This window comes from Oncorhynchus kisutch, linkage group LG16 (assembly GCF_002021735.2).
Source record: "Oncorhynchus kisutch isolate 150728-3 linkage group LG16, Okis_V2, whole genome shotgun sequence".
NCBI classification, from domain to species: Eukaryota; Metazoa; Chordata; class Actinopteri; order Salmoniformes; family Salmonidae; genus Oncorhynchus; species Oncorhynchus kisutch.
The window spans coordinates 19,970,822-19,986,950 of record NC_034189.2 but is presented as its reverse complement, the minus strand read 5'-3'; the positions used below and the strand labels follow the sequence as shown (position 1 = coordinate 19,986,950).

The following is a 16,129-nucleotide window of genomic DNA, read 5'->3' as shown; positions in this document are numbered from 1 at the left end:
CCTTTCCTTCTCCTCTCTCTCCTCTCTTCCCCTCTCTCTCCTCTCTTTTCCTTTCCTTCTCCTCTCTCTTCCCCTCTCTCTCTCCTCTCTTTCCTTTCATTCTCCTCTCTTCCCCTCTCCTTCTCCTCTCTTTCCCTCTCTCTCTCCTCTCTTTTCCTTTCCTTCTCCTCTCTCTCTCTCCTCTCCTCCCCTCTCCTCCTCCTCTCTTTCACTCCCTCTCATCTTCTTTCCGGATTCACACAAGTGCTTTTCCACCACAGATACTGGCCCTCCTGTAAAACAGACACAACACAGATACAGTGGTTGTGTTAAAATATGTAGTCTTGTTCACGTTGCTTTACAACTGTTATAATGAAATGGAATTATTTTAATAACATAAAAAAAGAGCTGACTTGGTCTTGACATACGGCAGTAGGTAAAGGTCTGGGCACTAAATTTACATATTTCTTCCTGAAGCCTTGGGTGACATTAATTAGCCTCAGCTTTAGCTGTGTTTGGAAAAAAGGAAAATTAACTGGACGTTATTTCAACAGGTTACTAAAAGTAGACCCAGTGTTTCCTCCACACTTATTTGGTAGCGGCGGCCCGCCACTGCTATATATGCACGGCGACTGCAAAATAAATATTTTATAGTCTACATCTTGAAATGAGATTTCCTCCATTCTTTTCAAGAGAAGGGCTCATGTGTATTATTGAAACAAAGTGTCTCCGTTTTCAACTTCCAACAATGAATGAAATAGGACCTGTTAACATCAACAGGGTTCCTTGCACAGAACAGCGTATTTATCGTTCATTGGCGGATATGTGCCTCTCGCTACTCTCTTGAATCTACTCTCTTGAATGCATTGTTTTTGAAATTAAAACTTGCCCCACTGCTACAAAGAAATCCTGGAGAATACAGAGTAGACTAGTAGTAGATGTTTGTTCATCAAGCAGATGAAACAAAATGTGAAAATGACCTGTTACCTTTCATGATCCTTTTTCAAGATTTTGCCAGTTTTGTTGAGAGTAACATATATTTCAAAACAATTTAAGCAAAATTCGATTAAAACTCTAACACATTGTTTAACAAAGCAAATCTCTTTTATCATAAAGAGGGTATGGTATATCATGAATAACCAATGACTCTTAACCAATCAGATTGAGAGGTCGGAACTACCCCTTGTATAATTTTCCATAACTACATTAATATTCTTACTCATGGTGACGCTCTGTGGCGGTCCTCTCCCTCCTTGCTGTCTTCTTAGAATTGCCATAAAACAAGAGATGGGACAAACTGAAAATATTAAAGGCAAATTGTCTTCTAAATTAGATGCATCTATTGAAATGATCAAATAAATGCTGTGGCTGGTTGTATAATTGTATTTTATTTCTCCTTTATTGGACTCCTCTGCTGAGTTGTTACTCTGCAAATTGGTATACCAAGCAAACAGCTAAATTCAGTCTTTATTGTTGGGAAAGGCCAACAGGATATCACCAACATCCATCTCCAGCAGGTCGTCCCCTGTGAAAGCCTGGCCTGGGAAATAATGAACAGTTAGCTCCATAGCTGACTACCCTATATACCAATACCAGAAAAATACATTTTACATTGCCTCTTTCTCTTAACGTTTTTTCTAGGTAGCAAACTTATGGCCACTAGCAACTCCAGTTCTGACTAAAGTTAGTCAAACTCACTGTGAAGAGCATCAGCAATTTGAGGATGGTTCTCTGCCAACTGTCCCTCAATGCATCTGCTGTCAAACCTCTGTACTTCACACAGGTCTTACTGTATAACATGGACCAGAAGACTTCAGGAGAAGCTAGCTAACTGTAGTCTAACTTAACTAGTCTAGCTAGCTAAATGCTCTTTAGCTTGCTAGCTGTTGCCTAGCTGGCTAGTTACGGTTAGGTTGTTGGCTAGCTAGCTAGTGTTAGCTCGATCAACAGTTAGCTAGCTAGATAGTTTGATACCATGAAATGTGGCAGCTTTTTAAAATAGAGTTAGTTTACGTGACTTTTTATTATTGGTCTCCATGTCCATTTTTACTCATTGTCTTGCTTTCTAACAAACAGTGTAATGTAAACTCACCCCATTCCGTACAAATGTGCGCAACCGCAACATTCAAACGAGGCTACAAAGAAAACTAATGGGACTATAGCGACTGTGTTGACTTCAAAATCTGGGGTGTGAACTAGGTTTCTATTAATGCGTTGATCGACATGGTAATGGATCTATAGTATTGGAGAAAAGTTTAAAAAACTCCATTACATCGTGACGTGTCATGTCGTAACGTACAGCACGCATTAAGCAACTATTTCTGTCTTACAATCTCTCTCCACCAGGTGTAGCACTTCTCTCATCGTTTAAAAACAAGAAATGGACAATGACGGGGGTAAGGGGGATACCTAGTCATTTTTTTGCGTCATCACTGCAAGCGATCATGATTCTCAAAGCCGCTGTTTACTTCTGAATCTCTTTAGCACCGCTCTAAAAACACGATTCAAATTTGACACAAACCTTCAAATAGGTAGGTAATGACACATTATATAAACTCTTTAGTGTTTTATTTACATTTTCGAGGCGATAAGGTGATAAGTTTTACAGATCGAGTGAAAAAAAGCAATTGTCCCACACAAAATTCTCCTCACTATCACGCATTAGTTTCGCTTCCCCACCTGACATTTAAAAAAAGACCCGACGGGGCTCATTGCCTTCTTGAATCATGTAGAAACGGGCAGCGTGGGGGTCATGTAATTGATTCTGTTGGAAAGGGGAGAAATTGTGCTTTAGAATGGTATTGACATTACAGTTGATCTGGAAGTGTTACGTTTTTGGGGCGCTAAAATAAGGTCAATTGTACAGACCAAGGCGGTGTACAAAATTTAGTGAGTTTACGTTAAACTGTCCCCACTAAATCCACATTCACGTAGAGATCTGTTCTCGTGCATGACCTCAATAGTTTAAAAAAGAAATGCGCGCTTGTGGTTTTCGCACAAAGTGGAGTCCCAACATTAGTCAAAAGGATGCAGTATTTTTTTAAATAACCATGTGTTTCTTAATCTGCACTTAATCTGAAAATGTAAGGATAAACAAAAGCAATCTCAATTTATGTATAATTAAAGCATTGCTCCATATGTCCCTTAATCTCTCCTTAAACCCCAAAAGCAAGGGAGCTGTCAAACATTTTGTAGGAAGGTGTTATTAAGGATTTGTTTCCTGATATCCTTGATATGCCCTTAAATTAAAAAATAAAGGGCACTGACCAACAATTGATATTAAGGTATTTTTAATGGGTCCACTTTTGCCTTTTAAGAGGCCAATTGTTTAATTTACGGATGATTTCATTCATATTAAGGGGTTTTGGCATGTTTTAAGGGAACTTTAACATGAATTTAATACTCATTTAAGGCAGTCCTGTTTCCTTGTGGACATTGTAGCACCTTTTTTTCACCTGGCTGCTGGTTCCTGATCTTTTGAAAATTTAAATTGAAGAGTCACCTGAAGCTTGACAGGAATGGGAGATGCAGTAGAGGAATGCAGAGCTGAGGCAGAGAGCTCGTAGTGAGGACGGCTACTGAGGCTACTAATCTGAACTGTGAGTGGTGAGCTTTCTGGCACCCAGAGCTGCTGAGGCATCACCCAAGTGGGTGCCATACATTCTGAAGGAAGATAAGTCCAGAAGATACACAACTTACACTGGTTCTCAGACTGGTTCCCCTTTACATGATCGTCACCAGACTCTTCATTAACCATCTCCCTGACCACCTTCCTCTGATCAAGCCATGAACTGTCCCTCTCCATCTTTGGAGTATGCATGAACTCAAAGACTTGGCCTCCATTGGTTGACCTTGTTATAGCTAGGCTACTCATGATGATGTACTGGTTGACCTGGTTATAGCTAGGCTACTCATGATGATGTACTGGTTGATCTGACTGTAGCTAGGCTACTCATGATGATGTACTGGTTGACCTGGTTATAGCTAGGCTACTCATGATGATGTACTGGTTGACCTGACTGTACCTAGGCTACTCATGATGATGTACTGGTTGACCTGGTTATAGCTAGGCTACTCATGATGATGTACTGGTTGACCTGGCTATAGCTAGGCTACTCATGATGATGTACTGGTTGACCTGGTTATAGCTAGGCTACTCATGATGATGTACTGGTTGACCTGGTTATAGCTAGGCTACTCATGATGATGTACTGGTTGACCTGGTTATAGCTAGGCTACTCATGATGATGTACTGGTTGACCTGACTGTAGCTAGGCTACTCATGATGATGTACTGGTTGACCTGGTTATAGCTAGGCTACTCATGATGATGTACTGGTTGACCTGGTTATAGCTAGGCTACTCATGATTATGTACTGGTTGACCTGGCTATAGCTAGGCTACTCATGATGATGTACTGGTTGACCTGGTTATAGCTAGGCTACTCATGATGATGTACTGGTTGACCTGACTGTAGCTAGGCTACTCATGATGATGTACTGGTTGACCTGGTTATAGCTAGGCTACTCATGATGATGTACTAGTTGACCTGACTGTAGCTAGGCTACTCATGATGATGTACTGGTTGACCTGACTGTAGCTAGGCTACTCATAATGATGTACTGGTTGACCTGGTTATAGCTAGGCTACTCATGATGATGTACTGGTTGACCTGACTGTAGCTAGGCTACTCATGATGATGTACTGGTTGACCTGGTTATAGCTAGGCTACTCATGATGATGTACTGGTTGACCTGGTTATAGCTAAGACTACTCATGATGATGTACTGGTTGACCTGGTTATAGCTAGGCTACTCATGATGATGTACTGGTTGACCTGACTGTAGCTAGGCTACTCATGATGATGTACTGGTTGACCTGACTGTAGCTAGGCTACTCATGATGATGTACTGGTTGACCTGGTTATAGCTAGGCTACTCATGATGATGTACTGGTTGACCTGACTGTAGCTAGGCTACTCATGATGATGTACTGGTTGACCTGGTTATAGCTAGGCTACTCATGATGATGTACTGGTTGACCTGGTTATAGCTAGGCTACTCATGATGATGTACTGGTTGACCTGACTGTAGCTAGGCTACTCATAATGATGTACTGGTTGACCTGGTTATATATAGCTAGGCTACTCATGATGATGTACTGGTTGACCTGGTTATAGCTAGGCTACTCATGATGATGTACTGGTTGACCTGGCTATAGCTAGGCTACTCATGATGATGTACTGGTTGACCTGACTGTAGCTAGGCTACTCATGATGATGTACTGGTTGACCTGACTGTAGCTAGGCTACTCATACTGATGTACTGGTTGACCTGACTGTAGCTAGGCTACTCATGATGATGTACTGGTTGACCTGACTGTAGCTAGGCTACTCATAATGATGTACTGGTTGACCTGGTTATAGCTAGGCTACTCATGATGATGTACTGGTTGACCTGACTGTAGCTAGGCTACTCATGATGATGTACTGGTTGACCTGGTTATAGCTAGGCTACTCATGATGATGTATTGGTTGACCTGACTGTAGCTAGGCTACTCATGATGATGTACTGGTTGACCTGACTGTAGCTAGGCTACTCATGATGCTATACTGGTTGACCTGACTGTAGCTAGGCTACTCATGATGATGTACTGGTTGACCTGACTGTAGCTAGGCTACTCATGATGATGTACTGGTTGACCTGACTGTAGCTAGGCTACTCATGATGATGTACTGGTTGACCTGACTGTAGCTAGGCTACTCATGATGATGTACTGGTTGACCTGACTGTAGCTAGGCTACTCATGATGATGTACTGGTTGACCTGACTGTAGCTAGGCTACTCATGATGATGTACTGGTTGACCTGACTGTAGCTAGGCTACTCATGATGATGTACTGGTTGACCTGACTGTAGCTAGGCTACTCATGATGATGTACTGGTTGACCTGGTTATAGCTAGGCTACTCATGATGATGTACTGGTTGACCTGACTGTAGCTAGGCTACTCATGATGATGTACTGGTTGACCTGACTGTAGCTAGGCTACTCATGATGATGTACTGGTTGACCTGGTTATAGCTAGGCTACTCATGATGATGTACTGGTTGACCTGGTTATAGCTAAGACTACTCATGATGATGTACTGGTTGACCTGGTTATAGCTAGGCTACTCATGGTGATGTACTGGTTGACCTGGCTATAGCTAGGCTACTCATGATGATGTACTGGTTGACCTGGCTATATCTAGGCTACTCAAGATGATGTACTGGTTGACCTGACTGTAGCTAGGCTACTCATGATGATGTACTGGTTGACCTGACTGTAGCTAGGCTACTCATGATGATGTACTGGTTGACCTGACTGTAGCTAGGCTACTCATGATGATGTACTGGTTGACCTGACTGTAGCTAGGCTACTCATGATGATGTACTGGTTGACCTGACTGTAGCTAGGCTACTCATGATGATGTACTGGTTGACCTGACTGTAGCTAGGCTACTCATGATGATGTACTGGTTGACCTGACTGTAGCTAGGCTACTCATGATGATGTACTGGTTGACCTGACTGTAGCTAGGCTACTCATGATGATGTACTGGTTGACCTGACTGTAGCTAGGCTACTCATGATGATGTACTGGTTGACCTGACTGTAGCTAGGCTACTCATGATGATGTACTGGTTGACCTGACTGTAGCTAGGCTACTCATGATGATGTACTGGTTGACCTGACTGTAGCTAGGCTACTCATGATGATGTACTGGTTGACCTGACTGTAGCTAGGCTACTCATGATGATGTACTGGTTGACCTGACTGTAGCTAGGCTACTCATGATGATGTACTGGTTGACCTGACTGTAGCTAGGCTACTCATGATGATGTACTGGTTGACCTGACTGTAGCTAGGCTACTCATGATGATGTACTGGTTGACCTGACTGTAGCTAGGCTACTCATGATGATGTACTGGTTGACCTGACTGTAGCTAGGCTACTCATGATGATGTACTGGTTGACCTGACTGTAGCTAGGCTACTCATGATGATGTACTGGTTGACCTGGTTATAGCTAAGACTACTCATGATGATGTACTGGTTGACCTGGTTATAGCTAGGCTACTCATGATGATGTACTGGTTGACCTGGTTATAGCTAGGCTACTCATGATGATGTACTGGTTGACCTGACTGTAGCTAGGCTACTCATGATGATGTACTGGTTGACCTGACTGTAGCTAGGCTACTCATGATGATGTACTGGTTGACCTGGTTATAGCTAGGCTACTCATGATGATGTACTGGTTGACCTGACTGTAGCTAGGCTACTCATGATGATGTACTGGTTGACCTGACTGTAGCTAGGCTACTCATGATGATGTACTGGTTGACCTGGTTATAGCTAGGCTACTCATGATGATGTACTGGTTGACCTGGTTATAGCTAGGCTACTCATGATGATGTACTGGTTGACCTGGTTATAGCTAAGACTACTCATGATGATGTACTGGTTGACCTGGTTATAGCTAGGCTACTCATGATGATGTACTGGTTGACCTGACTGTAGCTAGGCTACTCATGATGATGTACTGGTTGTTTGTTTTTTCCTTTTGAAGCGCTTTGAGATTGTTATGAAAAGCACTATAGAAATGTAGTAAACTACTATTATTATGTGCATTAATCCAGTGGCCATTTGTTTTGTGAACTCCATCACTTGTATGCTACAGAACCACAACTAACCAAATAGCAGTGCTAAATATATGTGCACTTGAGGGTAACTCAAACATCTACATTTCTTAGATTTTCTTTCCCAGATCTCAAAAGTTGTCCTCAGATGTTGTTGTTTAAGCATGGTTATGGACTATGTCCTTTTTCTATAAAACAAAACATATTTTGAGAGTGAGAAAAATCAGTCCTTCAATCCCGCTTTCTATTTTTCCCTTGGTATTGTTTTGGCATGGAGTATTGTGATACCACAGCTGGTATCTGTATCAATGTCAAAGTTCTGGTAACTAACACTAACACAAACACCTCTTGCACGCACACACACACACACACACAAACACAAACACACACACATACTTATTCACTCACTCCACGTACACATACATATACATGCATGAAATACACAAACACGAACACACACACACTCTCCCTGCAGATATTGGTATTCCAGCCTACAGGCTGACAAATGTAAAGCAGATGGTAGGTTAGAAGTTGATAGGATTTGATGCTGGGCGCACATTAAGAAGGGATATGGGGGATCTTTCAATTCAGACCTTAAACCTCTGGGCTTCTGTGAAATTGGAACGGGTTCTATGATGAAACATGTAGAGAGAGAGAGAGAGTGTGTGTGTGTTACACACCTGTGGATTTCCGACTCTCCTCTCTCTTCACCAGGCACCAGGCAGCACAGGCATCTCATTAGCAAGCTGTTGGAGCTAATGAACTAATTAACTGGTGAATCTAGCAGGAATCAACCGGTTGCCAATCAGGCTGTCTAAAGGAGCCCCCGTTAGTTAGTCTAACCTAAAGGGAAGGATAGAGGATACCTTCTGGTTCGTTTGCTCAATGTTTGTCTTTGCGGTGTGTGGCGTTTGGAGAGCAGGAAAGCAGCAGAGCAGTGGAGTAGACAGACAGACTCGCACACACATATACACACACACAGACACACACACACACACACACACACACACACACACACACACACACACACACACACACACACACACACAGTAGAGAAGCAGGACTCACAGTTACACACACACACACACACACAGTCGAGAAGCAGGACTCACAGTTACATATACATGTGCACACACACACATACACAGTACCAGTCAAAAGTTTGGACACACCTACTCATTCAACTCATTTACTGTTTTCTACGTTGTAGAATAATAGTGAAGACAAACTATGACGTTACACATATGTAATCATGTATTAACCAAAAAGGGTGAAATAAATCTAAATATATTTTTGATTCTTCAAAGTAGCCAACCTTTGCCTTGATTACAGCATTGCACACTCTTGGTATTCTCTCAATCAGATGTACACATTAAAACATTTTTTAACCATTATTTAACTAGGCAAGTCAGTTAAGAACAAATTCTTATTTACAATGGCGGCCTACCCCAGCCAAACCCGGACGACGCTGGGCCAATTGTGCGCCGCCCTTTGGGACTCCCAATCACGGCCGGATGTGATACAGCCTGCATCATCTGGAATGCTTTTCCAACGCTTCTTGAAGGAGTTCCCGCATATGCTGAACGCTTGTTGGCTGCTTTTCCTTCACTCTGGGGTCTAACTCATCCCAAACCATCTCAATTGAGTTGAGTTTGGGTGATTGTGGAGGCCAAGTCATCTGCTGCAGCACTCCATCACTTTCCTTCTTGGTCAAATAGCCCTTACACACCCTTACACAGCCTGGAGGTGTGTTGGGTCATTGTCCTGTTGACAAATAAATGATAGACCCACTTAGCCCAAACCAGATGGGATGCCGTATCGCTGCAGAATGCTGTGGTAGCCATGCTGGTTAAGTGTGCCTTGAATTCTAAATAAATCACAGACAGTGTCACCAGCAAAGTATCCCCACACCATCACACCTCCTCCATGCTTCACGGTGGGAACCACACATGCAGAGATCATCCGTTCACCTACTCTGTGTCTCACAAAGACACGGCGGTTGTAAAGAAAATCTCAAATCTGGACTCAACAAACCAAAGGACAGATTTCCAACTGTTTAATGTCCATTGCTCGTGTTTCTTGGCCCTAGTAAGTCTCTTCTTATTATTGGTGTCCTTTAGTAGTGGTTTCTTTGCAGCATTTCGACCATGAAGGCCGGATTCACACAGTCTCCTCTGAACAGTTGATGTTGAGATGTGTCAGTTACTTGAACTCTGTGAAGCATTTATTTGGGCTGAGATTTCTAAGGCAGAGGTAACTGGGTCTTCCTTTCCTGTGGCAGTCCTCATAAAAGCCACATTTTCTGCATTGATTGACCTTCATGTCTTAAAGTAATGGTGACTGTCGTTTCACTTTGAGCGGTTCTTGCCATAATATGAACTTGGTATTTTACCAAATAGGGCTATCTTCTGTATACCACCCCTACCTTGTCACAACACAACTGATCTGCTCAAATGCATTAGGAAGGAAAGAAATTCCACAAATTAACTTTAACTTTTAACAAGGCACACCTGTTAATTGAAATGCATTCCAGGTGACTACCTCATGAAGCTGATTGAGAGAATGCCAAGAGTGTGCAAAGCTGACATCAAGGCAAAGTGTGGCTACTTTGAAGAATCTCAAATCTAAAATATATTTGGATTTGTTTCACACTTTGTTGGTTACTACATGATTCCATGTGTTATTTCATAGTTTGTCTTTACTATTATTCTACAATGTAGAAAATAGTACAAATTAAGAAAAACCCTCGAATGAGTAGGTGTGTCCAAACTTTTGACTGGTACTGTACGTGTACACACACACACACACACACACACACACACACACACACACACACTTGAGTGGGCAGAAACAATAGAAGACCATAATGATGATTGGTGTTAATTTGCTGTGTAGACACTTTATATCCCTCTAGTTCACTGTCTGTACACTGCTATATATTACACATGTAATTATAAACACACACACACTACATTTACTGTCCCTGTCCAGGCAGTCGGGGCATATGGTTCATTATGAAGAGGACTGCAGTAGTGTCTCAATGGAGAATGTATTGTTGTAACCAGAATATATAGGTCTCATTCGGTTACTTAACCATTAGTCTAACAATGCTGCCGTTGTGGCTTTCTAAGCTTCCTAATGTCAGTGTTTGTCCATAGTACAATACTCTGTCTCTGTGGAGCATGGTTAATGAATGCAGCCACTGTAAAAACAACCAATGATGAGAATGCTTTTTCAACTTGGCACCCTCTCGCGGGGAATCGGCTCTGTGAGCCAATCAGCTTGCAGAATGACAGGACGCCTACAGTGTGATTGGTGGAAGAGATAGGCTTAGACACAGGCGGTTTTGTTGGTTGGAATTTGGAGTGTGATGATGCTCTGAAGGATGTGTATCCCTCTACCCCCTGTCCGTAGAGATGAAGTAATCCCTCTTTACCTACTAATGTATTCTAGCCTGTACTGTGGCCATCTATATATATATATATCTGTCTACATTACCAAGCCCCCACACACACACACACACACACACACACACACACACACACACACACACACACACACACACACACACACACACACACACACACACACACACACACACACACACACACACACACACACACACACACACACACGTACTTCTTCTCCACTCTACCAGTCATGGTCTTCTAAGCTGGCCCTCTCCGATAATCCTCTATGACCTTCCTCTCTGATCCCTCTGTTTTCTAATTGGAATTAAACAAATGTATTCATTAATTGGCTGACTGGAGAGAATTCTAAAAAAAGAAACGACTTGAGAAATGTCTCTGAAAATGTCTGATACAACTTCACCGAGTAAGAGGTTTTAGTTTGACGTGTATTCCGTCTCTGCAATACTTGTACACTGTATCCCAATGATCTATTTTCAGTTTAGAAACAAGTTGTTACCTCTTGAATGTTAACATGTTATATTTGTGGGGCTGTGTTGGTTGTGTTGGCTGTGTGTTTTGAACAGATATAAGATGGTTGAATACTAATTGAATTTGGCAGTAAGTCTGACAGCGTGGCTGGATTTTTACCTTGCGTCTTCAAACTAGACAAAGCCGTAAATTGACTACAGCCCAATTTGGGCTTTTAAGATCTTTTTTTTTGTCTTTATTTTTTATAAGTGAAAACATTGCTCTCAGAGAAGATGATTGTTTTAATGATGTCACTGCATTCTCAGATGAGGTCACGATCGCCGTAAGAAGCGGACCAAAGCGCAGCGTCGTGTGAATGCATCATTTAATAGATGACGAAAAACACGAAGTGAACTGTACAAAACAATAAACTAATAACGACCGTGAAGCTATATACGAAATGTGCTGACACAAGCAACTAACATAGACAATCACCCACAACGACAAAACAGGCTACCTAAATATGGTTCCCAATCAGAGACAGAGACCTGCCTCTGATTGAGAACCATATCAGGCCAAACACAGAAACAGACAAACTAGACATCCAACATAGAATGCCCACCCAGCTCACGTCCTGACCAACACTAAAACAAGGAAAACACAAAAGAACTATGGTCAGAACGTGACAGATGAATATGTTTTAAGACAGCAACATGAGACCGAATGGATTTCACTGTTTATTGCACATATTGCAATTTCTACTCTGTAGTTTACTTATGTATCTTTACGTATACGTGTAGTTTTAGTGGATGTATTAAATTCACAATATGCTTGAAAATTGAAATGTTCAGTGAAGTGGGCAATATTAGCCAAATGAGAAAAAAAAATACATTAGACAAACAGATGCTTATTTTTTTATTGTCAGAATTTTAGTCCACACATATACTGAAACACACACACAGAAAAAACACACACACCATTTAGTGTCTTTATATAGTGTGTCAAATCAGCAGATGTCACAATGTGCTTGTACAGAAACCCAGCCTAAAACCCCAAACAGCAAGCAATGCAGATGTAGAAGCACGTGTGTGATTTGTTCTTTACATTGTTTATTAATGTATGAAGCATTTGATTTTGTCCACTCTGTGTGTGTGTGTGTGTGTGTGTGTGTGTGTGTGTGTGTGTGTGTGTGTGTGTGTGTGTGTGTGTGTGTGTGTGTGTGTGTGTGTAGGTTGCATGTGCGTTTTTTGTGTGTGTGTCTGTGCAGCCTGATCACTAGAAATAGATGGAGATTTCAGACATTTGGAAAGGTCCTGAGAACAGCCAATATGTGCCTTCCTCTGCACTCACAAAAAAAGAAAAACAATTTCACAGCACTGGTGTAATGGGTCCTAGGTGCAGCTGGTGTAGAGAGTCAGGCGCAGGACAGCAGATATGAGTAATCAACGTACTTTTACTCAAAGTGTCAAACCGACTTCGGTAGAAGTCGTGACAGTACCCCCCTTGACCACGCACCGACACCAACCTCGGGGACGACCCGGAGGGCGAGGCGCAGGGCAATACGGATGGAGACCGTGGAAATCCCGCAGCAATGAAGAGTTCAGGACGTCCTCCACCGGCAACCAGCATCTCTCCTCCGGACCGTACCCCTCCCACTCCACGAGGTACTGAAGGCCCCTCGCCCGACACCTCGAGTCTAGGATGGCTCGAACAGCATATGCCGGGGCCCCCTCGATGTCCAGAGGGGGCGGAGGAACCTCCCACACCTCAGCTTCCTGGAGTGGACCAGCCACCACCGGCCTGAGGAGAGACACATGAAACGAGGTATTAATGCGATAATCTGGGGGAAGTCTCCTCAGGACTTTAAATGGCCCCACAAACCGCGGACCCAGCCTCCGGCAGGGCAGGTGGAGGGGCAGGTTACGGGTCGAGAGCCAGACCCGGTCCCCCGGTGCGAACACCGGGGCCTTGCTGCGGTGGCGGTCAGCGCTCGCTTTTTTCCGACTCACGGCCCGTTGTAGGTGCACATGGGCGGCGTCCCAGGTCTCCTCCGAGCGCTTGAACCATTCGTCCACCGCAGGAGCTTCGATCTAGCTCTGATGCCACGGTGCCGGAACCGGCTGATAAGGTTAGTGGAGGAGTGGCGGAGTGAATTTTGGGCCATCTCTGGCCAGGGGATGAACGTCGCCCACTCCCCGGCCAGTCCTGGCAGTATGACCGCAGAAACATACCTACATCCTGATTTACTCTCTCCACCTGCCCATTACTCTCAGGGTGTAAACCGGAGGTAAGGCTGACCGAGACCCCAGACGTTCCATGAACGCTCTCCTTGAACTGGGGACCTCGATCAGAGACTATGTCCTTAGGCACCCCGTAGTTCCGGAAGACATGAGTGAACAGGGCATCTGCAGTCTGTAGGGCCATAAGGAGACCGGGCAAAGGGAGGAGACGGCAGGACTTAGAAAACCGATCCACAATGACCAGGATCGTGGTGTTGCCCTGAGGGAGGAAGGTCCGTCAGGAAGTCCACCGACAGGTGCGACCATGGCCGTTGTGGAATGGGTAAGGGTTGTAATTTCCCTCTAGGCAGGTGCCTTGCACTGGGCGCACACAGAGCAGGAGGAAACATAAACCCTCATGTCCTTGGCCAAGGTGGGCCACCAGTACTTCCCACTAAGGCAACCCACCGTCCGCACGATGCCAGGATGACCAAAGGAGGGTGTCGTATGGGCCCAATAGATCAAACGGTCGCGGACAGCAGACGGAATGTACAGGCGCTCAGCTGGACACTGGGGGGGAGTGGGCTCTGTGCATAACGCCCTCTCGATGTCCGCGTCCAGCTCCCACACCACCGGTGCCACCAGGCAAGAGGCCGGAAGTATGGGAGTGTGATCCATGGACCGCTCTTCTGTGTCATACATCCGGGACAGTGCGTCTGCCTTAGCGTTCTGGGAACCTGGTCTGTAGGAGAAGGTGAAATCAAAACGGGTAAAGAACATAGCCCGCCTTGCCTAGCGGGGGTTCAGTCTCCTCGCCTCCCGGATATACTCCAGATTGCGGTGGTCAGTCCAGATGAGAAAAGGGTGTTTAGCCCCATCAAGCCAATGTCTCCACGACTTCAGAGCCTTGACAACAGCCAACAGCTGTAGTAGTAGTTGGCAAACCCCAGAAACCACTTCCTTTACCGTGGTGGGAGTCGGCCAATTACTCATGGCTGAAATGCGGTCACTCTCCATCTCCACCCCTGACATGGAATTACGGTACCCTAGGAAGGAGATTTCTCAGCCTTGACGTACAGGTCATGCTCCAACAGTCGACCAAGCACCCTGCGTACCAGGGACACATGCTTGGCGCTTGGGGCGGAGTATATCAGAATGTCATCAATATACACCACTACACCCTGCCCGTGCAGGTCCCGGAAAATCTTGTCAACAAAGGCCTGGAAGACTGATGGAGCATTCATCAACCCGTACGGCATGATGAGGTACTCATAGTGCCCTGAGGTGGTACTAAATGCTGTCTTCCACTCGTCCCCCTCCCGATACGCACCAGGTTGTAAGCGCTCCTGAGATCCAATTTTGTGAAGAAGCGCACCCCGTGCATTGTCTCGATCACACTGGCTATCAGAGGCAGCGGGTAGCTATACCTCACTGTGATCTGATTGATCCCTCGATAGTAATTACATGGGTGCAGACCCCCATCCTTCTTCTTCACAAAAAAGAAACTCGAGGAGGCAGGTGAAGTGGAGGGCTGAATGTATCCCTGCCCCAGGGATTCAGAGACATATGTTTCCATAGCCACCATCTCCTCCTGTGACAGAGGATACACGTGACTTCTGGGAAGTGCTGCGTCTACCAGGAGATTTATCGCACAATCGCGCAGACTGCACCTGTAGTGATTGATCAGGGCCCTTTCGTGCCATCCCTCGCTGGCGGCCAGGGTCTGGAAGTCCAATGCGAAATCCTGCGCGCTCCTCATCCCCTGCCTCAGGTGGAACAGACGTTCACCCGCCGCTCGACCCTCAGGCGGGTGGTCGAACACTTCCCGAAAGTGGCGGGTGAACACTGCGTAATGATCCAGCGCTGCTTCTCCCTCACACCATACGGTGTTGGCCCACTCCAGGGCTTTGCCTGAGAGACAGGTGACGATGGGCGGACACACTCTCACACCCCGAAGGGGGCGGGTGGACGGTCACCAGGTAGAGCTCTAGCTGGAGTAGAAACCCCTGGCATCAGGCAGCTGTCCCATCATACTCCCTGGGGAGCGCGAGTCGAATCCCGCTGGGACAAGGGGAAATAAGGGGTGGACAGTGGGACCTGTTGTAGTGGGGCTGGTGGAGGTGCTGAAAAACCTCCTCCTCTCTCCCAACGATCCGTAGTCTGCAGCACCCAATCCATGGCAGGGCCCAGACGTTGCAACATGGTCGCGTTTCCCTGAACGCGCCCCTCCACTGGAACAGGGAAGGTGTCTGCTCCTGCTGACTCCATTCTTCAAGGTGAGTGATTCTGTAATGGATCCTAGGTGTAGCTGGTGTAGAGAGTCAGGCACAGGACAGCAGCTATGAGTAATCAATGCACTTTTACTCAAAATGTCA

General features: G+C 44.9%; 1 protein-coding gene across 4 annotated transcripts in view; it reads left to right on the top strand.

The window, feature by feature from the left end:
* The window catches only part of nlgn2a (neuroligin 2a), a 316,013-nt gene that overhangs the window by 205,181 nt on the left and 94,703 nt on the right, over positions 1–16,129 (top strand). The window lies entirely within an intron of this gene.